This window comes from Triticum aestivum, chromosome 2B (assembly GCF_018294505.1).
Source record: "Triticum aestivum cultivar Chinese Spring chromosome 2B, IWGSC CS RefSeq v2.1, whole genome shotgun sequence".
NCBI classification, from domain to species: Eukaryota; Viridiplantae; Streptophyta; class Magnoliopsida; order Poales; family Poaceae; genus Triticum; species Triticum aestivum.
The window spans coordinates 567,515,694-567,524,831 of record NC_057798.1 but is presented as its reverse complement, the minus strand read 5'-3'; positions in this window follow the sequence as shown (position 1 = coordinate 567,524,831).

Genomic DNA, 9,138 nt, shown 5'->3' with positions numbered 1-9,138 from the left:
ACGTGTTTGTCATAGTAGGTCGCATTTTTTGTCATGCATGTACATCCATGAAAAATTTATGACAGAATCAAGATAGTCATACCTGTGCTGTCGTAGAAGTGTTCGATGACATTACCAAAATTATCATCACGGAAGTGTCCACTTCCATGACGATAAATCGCGCATCACAGAAGTGCTTTCGTCAAGGGTGACTGACACGTGGCATCCACCGTAACGGAACGCCGTTAAGCTATCGGGTCGGGTTTTGGATCCAATAACCCGTTAACAGCCCCGACCAATGGGGATTTTCCACGTGTAAAATCATCATTGGCTAGAGGAGACATGTGTCAGGTCCACGCTGGCATAGGTGTCACTCATCCAATGTGCGAGATGCGCCTGTGATATGTTGACACGTGGACCGGCCCATCAAGTTTAAATGGGTCGGCCCAACTAAAGGCCCACAAGATTTTGCGGACCATAATGGGCCGGCCCAGCTAAAGGCCCACGAGATTTTGCGGGCCATAATGGGCTGGCCCAGCTAATGGCCCACAAGATTTCGCGGGCCATAATGGGCCGGCCCAGGTAAAGGCCCACAAGATTTTTGTTTGCCATAATGGGCCGGCCCGGGTAAAGGCCCACAAGATTCTTGCGGATCATAATGGGTTGGTCCAGCTAAAGGCCCATGATATTTCGCCGACATTAACGGGCCGGCCTAGCTATAGGCCCACAAGAATTTGAGGGCCCTAGTAGGCCGGCCCATTAACTGGCTGCCATGTTTTGGGCCAAATGTCGGCCCATATTTGATCTGGTCCATTAATGGCCTGCCACGTTCCGGGCCTAATAGTGGCCCATATGAGATCCGACCCGTTAAAAGCATACCACGTTCTGGGCCAAATTACGACCCAGATCAGGTACGGCCCTTTAAGAGGCTATGGGCTCAATTATGGCCCATATCAGATTTGTCCCGTCAACTGGACACTATGCTTTTGGGCCCACTTGCTAGAGGTCCACTTAGTAATTCGGCCTGACATTAGTTTTGGCCTCTTAAGGACCCGTTTAACATTTTGGCCCTATATTAATTTCGGCCTATTAAATGCCCGTCATATAGTTGGGCCTAACTACGGCCTGGTTTGCATCCGGCCTGCTCGCAGCCGATATCTGATTGGGCCAAACAAGGACCGAGACAATTTTGGCCTGTTAAAAGCCCGTGATTTGATTCGCACAATCATGGGCTGGGGTTCATTTTCGGCTGCTGCCGGCCCGTTAGCTGTTCGGCACATTTCAGGCCCAACCTACATCATGATTGCATGACGGCCCGATTATGTACCGTAATTTTACGGTTTGGCCAGTTTACTGCGAAGACAGTAAAGTAACTGCAGCATCGTGAATAAGAAAAAACCTAGACTATACAATAAAGAAATTACATCACATTACATCCACTGGGCATCAAAGTTTGCCACTATGATAATAAAGCACAAGCAGACAGCAGATTACATACATTGGGCATCAAAGATCGCCACCAGTGCAAATAAACACGACGACAAAATAATATACAAAACCGAGAGCACTTCAATAGAGTTCAAGAAAGGTTAACCCTACTGGGGAGCTGCAGCGCAAGCAGCTGAGCAAGATGATGAGACTGCGCTCAACACTTAAATCTTCCTCACTCTGAAAGATAAACAAGCAGACACATGACATGTTTTGCACATAAAAGTATCAGTGTTGACAATTCATCACATTTCTTACTGACGAATAAAGTGACACAGTTTAAAATTGCATTAACACAATATGGTATTGTTCAGGTCAAGACATGGCAGGAAATGACATTGTGAAGGAGTTGGCAGCTTCACGACACCACTGGATTACAGATCAAGAACTCATAAGTATGAATGGTTAGTGTGTTGTCAATTTATCCCATTTCAGATTGGCAAATAAAGAGACGGTTTAAATAATACTCCCTTCGTCCGGAATTACTTGTCATCAAAATGGATGTGTCTAGAACTAAAATACATCTAGATACATCCGTTTCAATGACAAGTATTCTCGGACGGAGGGAGTAGTAGAATGATATGACATTGTTCATAGTTAAGACATTGCAGAATATGACATTGTGCTGTAGTGGGTAGGTTCACGACACCACTGGATTACGGATGAACAACAGAAGCATACATGCAGTGCAAAAGAAGATCACTTGCTTTGTATACTTTAATTTACATGGTGTGAATAAGGAACATGGTTGTACAACTGAAAACTTAAATTGAGAAAGGACAAACTTTTGTTTATGAACTACTCCCTTCGTTCTAAAATAGATGACCCAACTTTATACTAACTTTAGTACAAAATTGGGTCATCTATTTTGGAACGGAGGGAGTACATAATAAACTTTAAACATGCAATTTGATGCAAACACCAAAAATAAACAGATGTCGCAGTCATACCTAACCAAATATATACAACAAAGTTTGAAGGCTTGAGATGGACAAACTTACATTATTGATGAAGATAGGCTCTATAAAGGCCTTGTCCATGCTGATGGGGGGGGGGGCAATTCAAGAAGTTTACCACAAAATCTTCTTCATAAGCATTGCCTCTATTCTACATTTTGTTAAGAGTAAATATAGATGTGATAATATACAAAAAATGGAGAATATTTAAGATAAGATGAAGAGTGATGCTACATAACCAAGTACCTATAAATGTAAGTGCAGCGATACAGGCAAAAGGTACAGCCAAGAGCAATGCACAGCTAAACTTCTTCAGTACCAACCTTATGGTAAGAGTAAATATAGATCTGATGTGTAGAAAATGGAGGGCAAAGGAAAATAAGCTACAGAGTGATGGTACATGAACAACTACCTATCATTATAAGTACACTGATAAAGGACAGGATGTACTTACAAGAACAATGCAGAGCTAAAAAAACATTGGCATTGGATACTGAAGAATTTGGAGCAAACAATTGATAAGCAAGCTATCATGCATACTGCTGTCACATAATGAACCAGGTATGTATGCAAGTACGGTGATACAGGACAATAGGTACTAACAAGAGCAAAGCAGCGGGCAACATATTTGCGGTATCCTGTCGTTCTTTTCAAACCGGAATTCTTCTTCGAGCAGATTTCCTGCAAACAAGATCCGTAAGGCACATGCGAAAGAGTAGAAGTTCAAATTGTCATGTGATTTCATAGACAGTACCTCATCCTGGGAATGAGACCAGTGCATAACAATGTTTTTCCATTCAATATCTTCTAAATTTAGCACGGGAGACTTCACCGGAAATTCGTTTATAGATTTGCCACCAAAGTGTGATTTCCTCAGGTAACACCGATATTGCTGCAATGCTTCCTTGAAAAGCACAAGCAAGCTTTCCACGTCATGTTTATTCAGATTGACCCTCGCCTAGTTACAATAATGTAATGTAAATCATTGATGTGTTCAATCAGCAGAAAACAGGAAAATAATAACCATGAATAATAGCACTTACACGTAAGTTGGACAGGAAGATGTGAAAATGGTGTCTGTCTTCACAATAATCTTCCCATGATGGGAATATATGCACGTAGTCCCTAACAACATTGAAAGCATTTTCTTTTAAACTGGGAATAAATGGAATGGGGTTCCAATCTGCAGGAATTGGCCGTCTCTGCAGTTGGGATAGGTCTTCGGCCGGTGGACTTGCTGTACTTTTTGCTGGAGTGGGATTTTTCTATGGTACAGTTGGTGCTATGGCAAATGAAATCAGTATATCTTTTGCTGGAGTGCAGGTCCTGTGTGGTGGGGCTCGTGGTGTGGCCAGTGAAGTATGGGTACAGTCTACTGGAGTCGGTCCTACATTTTGTGTCACAGCTCTATCGAACATGGTAAAGAAGAGCAAGCAGATTTTGGATAATAAAATGTTGGTTGCGCAGTGCCCACACATGATGAACCAGAGCGCATTAAGACTGCAACTCCCAGCTGTCTCTCGATCATTTCAGGCGGTTGGATGAAGATCCTACGTCTCCTAACCCTTCTTCTTCCTCGTCTGTGATTCTTCCCATACAGAACATAGCACGGGCCGCCGGCCGGACCACCAGCCCCCACCGCCTGTGTTCCTCCGCCACCCCCACCCCCCACCCGTGTCGAGTTTTCTTTGTTCGGCAAGGCCCCACAACCACCCGAGCCCCTTGGATCGCACCGGCGAACTCCGGCGAGCTCTGAAAAATCGACTGACCCAATTTTGAAATTTAGTCTACTCTGATTTAACTAGTGTAGAATATAAAAGGGGAAAACCATAAGCATTGGGAGTATAGTGTTGAGGGTGCCATGGCGGATCTGGAGGTGCAAACCGAACAAAGGCAACTTCGCAACCAAGAGAAGAAATCACAGTAAAGCAGTGGCGATCTATTTTCTTGCTGCGATAAATAAGTTGAGCAGATACGAAAGAGTACCGCCTCTGGTGCGGCGCCATGTACGCATCTGGTGAGAATTTGACGGTGCTGCGGTAGCGATGGTTGTCGGCAGCATGGAAGCAGATCTAAGAGGGTAGACAGTGGCGGCACGGCGCGGTGGACGAGACGGTCGTAGGAGCGGCGCCGGCAAGGTGGACGACGGCGGGGATGAAGCGAGAGGACGGGATGCAAGGATCCCGGTCTGAAGGCGTGGATGAGAGAGGTCAATCTCTTGTAATGGACGGCGGCGTCGGGGTATCAGCTCCGGCATGGTGGAGGAGGACTGGGGTGGATGGGGTGGCGGACGGCGGCGAACGGAGGAGGGTGGGGTGGAGAGGGTGTTTTGGTGCCCACAGAGTACGAATGGGGAAAAGGGAGGTAGAGAGGAAGGGGGGAACCATGTAGTCAGGGCGCGCTTGTCTCAAATGCGAGGAAATTTACAAACTTAGCCCCCATTTCAAATTTCTACTACATACATCACAGCAACATTAGTCGGCTGGGGATAGGACGGTAATCTCGCATACACCGAATATTTGCCGACGAGAGTTTGTTTTTGGCACCCACCGTGTATGAATATTAATCGGGGAGGGAGTCAATTTCGGCCGAGGGCACATTGTGTTTTGGCGCCCACCGTGTATGAATCCGGGTGAGAGGCGGTTACGTCACGTTTGGGTGAAATTACAAACCTACCCCTATCGAAACCTATAGAAATCCAGTAGATAGGCTTTGCGCGGCAGGGATAGGCAGTAGTGATTTCCATCTCACAGATTTTGGTTTCGGGCGGTTACTGTGAATTTCCCCGCTTCGTCCAAATTTTGCATAGTGCACGTTTACCATGCCAACTCAATTCGAATCCTGTTTGTACTCTACTATTTTTTTCGGGCGGGACCCATTTTTAATTGGAATTACATTCTATATACATCATTTTTTTACATATATACTTTCAAAAGCAAAGCAAAGAATTCTGCTCCTTTATATGTATAATATGATTTACAAATACAACGATCTCGAAATCTTAAGGTTGAATTCGAATTATTTTAACCAAATTATGTTCTACTAAAATGTATGGATCAGTAATATCTACATATTAAATAACATAGATGTGCGTGAATTCATATGAGTATGCATGTTTGATAGATCAATTTTGGTTCGAGTATGGATTACATGTATCATCATCTCGAATTCAAATATTTGAATCCCTTTTTTGTTCACTCCTTTCATGCCCATCTCTCTCGCATGCATGCTCCTTCAGGTAGCCATCACTCTCTTTTCTCCAGCTCACCCGCACGCTCACTTCATGTTTCTCCTATCCTCGCAAACATGGTCTCTCGGCGTCTCCCTTGAGAAGTGTCACACTCTCCCTATCATTATACATTACACGTTTTTCATTATCTCTCACGTCTCTACTGTTCTCTGGTATCACTCGGTACCTAAGCTTTCTTTTTCACCGCCACACACACAATCTCCACTCGTCTTTCACTTTGTCTTTCTCTCTATGGGATTCTCTCACACACCCTATATGTCTCTACATATGACTCATACCACTAAAATTACTCTCTCTCTCTCTCTCCTGTAGACACAACATTTGTTGCAGTCTCCTTTTCGTCTCCATCCCAGACTGACACCGATCAGACAACCTCGACTACCGTCTCCTCTCTCTCACACACACAGACACACACACACAACTCCTGCTTCCACCCCCTTCCCGACTACCGTCTCTCTCTCACACACACACAAAACTCTCGCTTTCGCACCCCGACTCCTATTTCTCTCACAAGCATTTATCGACTAGCTAGCCTTTAGATAGGTTTATACACCCGCACACTCATGCTTCCACCATCGCATACATGTCTATCTCTCGCTCCTTGCATTTATGTAGCTTTTTCTTCCCTTCTCGAGACACGCCCTCTCGATCATGCACACACACACTATCGCCTCATTTTAAGCTGATACCTATCACACACACACTACTTGTGTCTTTGTCACACATGCACTCCGTCCTCCTCCACTCTCCCTCTCTCACACACACATGGGCTTTTTGCAACAACTAGCAAGATGCCATGCGTTGCACGGAACATCAAGATGCATTTGTATGAGTAGTTTATCTTGTGGGGGAAAAGGATGAATGAGGGAAGACTTTATTTGCAAATATGGAGAGGGGTGTGGGTATCTTTTTGCAAAATTGCCATAGTTTCCTTCCTATCCGTCAGATATAGATCGGACGGCCTATATTGCAGGATGGCAGGCACACGATCATCACCGACAACGCTTTTTATAAGAGTAGGGATAAAAATTAGAGTTGGTGATGATGGTGGGCCTGCCATCCTGCAATGTAGGTCGTCCGATTTATATCTGACAGATAGGAAGGAAAATATGGCAATTTACCCACACTCTTCACCACATTTGCAGATAAGGCCTTCCCTCGTTCATCCTTTTCTCCCACGAGATTTTGATGTTCCGTGCAATGCATGGGCATCTTGCGAGTAGAAATTAGACATACTCCCTCCGTCCGCGAATAAGTGTACATCTAGCTTTTGTCTTAAGTCAAAGTTTTAAAACTTTGACCAACTTTCTAGGGAAAAGTAGAAGCATTTATGGCACTAAATTAGTATCATTAGATCTGTTTTGAAATGTACTTTGATAATATACCAATTTGATGCCATATATGTTACTACTATTTTTTTATAAAGTTGGTCAAAATTTTAAAACTTTGACTTAGAATAAAAGCTAGATGTACACTTATTCGTGGACGGAGGGAGTATACCACTTCTTGAATCTTGAAACCAACAACATGCCTCCCATATCTCATCAAAACCGCCAAAGGAATATATTTTGAGTGAAACATAACATATTTTTAGTGATATACGTATTTCAAAACTAGACTTTTTTTCTATCAAATCGGTGAATATGTATTAATCTACTTTGATTGTGTGGCAACGCATTGGCACATTGCTAGTAGTTATTATAATTTTTTGGACACCAGACAAATGGTGGAGTACATATACAAAGAGAAGAGGCGCACGCACGCAGTCGGCCTCTCGTTGTCTCGCACACATGAGTGTTACGTAAAGGCGACGTTAACAAATAAACCCTAAAACCCTAGGTGCATGATTGCTGCATTCGCGGGTACCTGGTACGTGGTGGAGCACCTTTGTAGGAGTTGATGGTCGGGACCACAGGTGAATGACTTGGAGCGCGGTGGCTCGCCAGTTGCAACAGACCGAGTAGCCACTTTTAAAATATCGTTTTTTAGCGGGGTTAAGAGTTCCAATTTTAAATGGCACGTTATAAGTAGTAAGTAGTTTTTAGAACGATTGGTATGGAGCGAAAATGGAATTCATAGTACTACGTACCTCCTTGGCGTATGGTTGTATGGGTTTATGTTACGAGATGTTGAACCTGGTAGTTCTAGGGCAAATACTATGGTTTAGATTTAGATGCTGGTTTTCAGTAATCGAAAGGGGAAACCCTTCTTTGATTAAAAAAACTACTACCTCCATTCTGGTTTACTAGTCCCCATCATACTTTGGGTCAAAGTTTGTCCACAAATTTTACTTGTAAAATGTGAATGGAAAACGAGATTTTGTTATACCCAAACAAAAAATGACTAGAGGGAGTGATTGCTCTGACACGGACGCGACCTCTCATAGCGCAGGCATTGAACCGGCGCACCGACCAAGAGGGCTGCACTCGCTGCAGGCTCGGCTGAGCACGCCTCCTCGCCGCGTGCAACCAGCTTAAGACTGCCCCGCCTGCCTTCATTGAATCCGCACGTGTGCCGGCAACACATCCTTCCGCGAGCCGGTAGGCATTTTAGAACACAAAAAATGACTAAAATATAATTAATTTACGCATGGTCTTGACTTGTTGTGCTCGCACTGGTAGTAGGAACTAGTAGAGGTTTTTCTTTATTTATAACTCTCCTCACATTTTTTTTGGCTTTGAAGTGAATCATGGTTGTGGACATTCTGTATGAATGTGCAGATATCGGTCAACATGAGTTTGATGTGGGAGTTGGACTTGGAATGTCGGGCTTGCGCGTGAACTATACCATGTCCAATGCTTCGTCTGTTATTGTTTGGAAAGTAATTGCTGTTATTACATGACCCAAAAAAAACATTTTGTGCCACATCAGTAGATGCACAGACATCACAACAGGCATGCTAACTGGATAAACATTTGAACCTAGCTATTATGAAGGAAATTTTGTATTGACAACAGCTTTAGATAGCAGGAGACGCCTAGCTTGCTCTGCCTCTGCTAGCTTATTTCTGGCTTCTTCCATCTCTTCTTTGGCTTGGGTGAAGAGAGCATCTGATTGCTCTTTTCGCTTCTTCAGGAACTCAGCTACATTCTCAAGGGCTGTTGCACGCTTTCTTTCAGCCTTTACTAATGCCACGAGGACACGAACAACTGACGACTCCACCTGGCTTGTGTGTAATCCAGCATCATCTCGGAATTTGCACCTTGTGTCTAATCCAGCATCATTAGGGAACTGGGACCTTGTGTGTAATCTAGCCTCATTTTGGCAACATGATCTCGAGGTTGACCATACTTCCCTCCTCGCAGGAACTGCATCCTAACATGAAGTTACTTCTTTTTTAGATCAATACTCAGAGAAACCTAGATCCATTTAGTAGAAGCCAGATAAACAGAACTCGGAGAAGTGAATTCAAAAGGAAAAGAAATATAAAAACAGACTACACGGTGAGAACACCCACTTCCTACA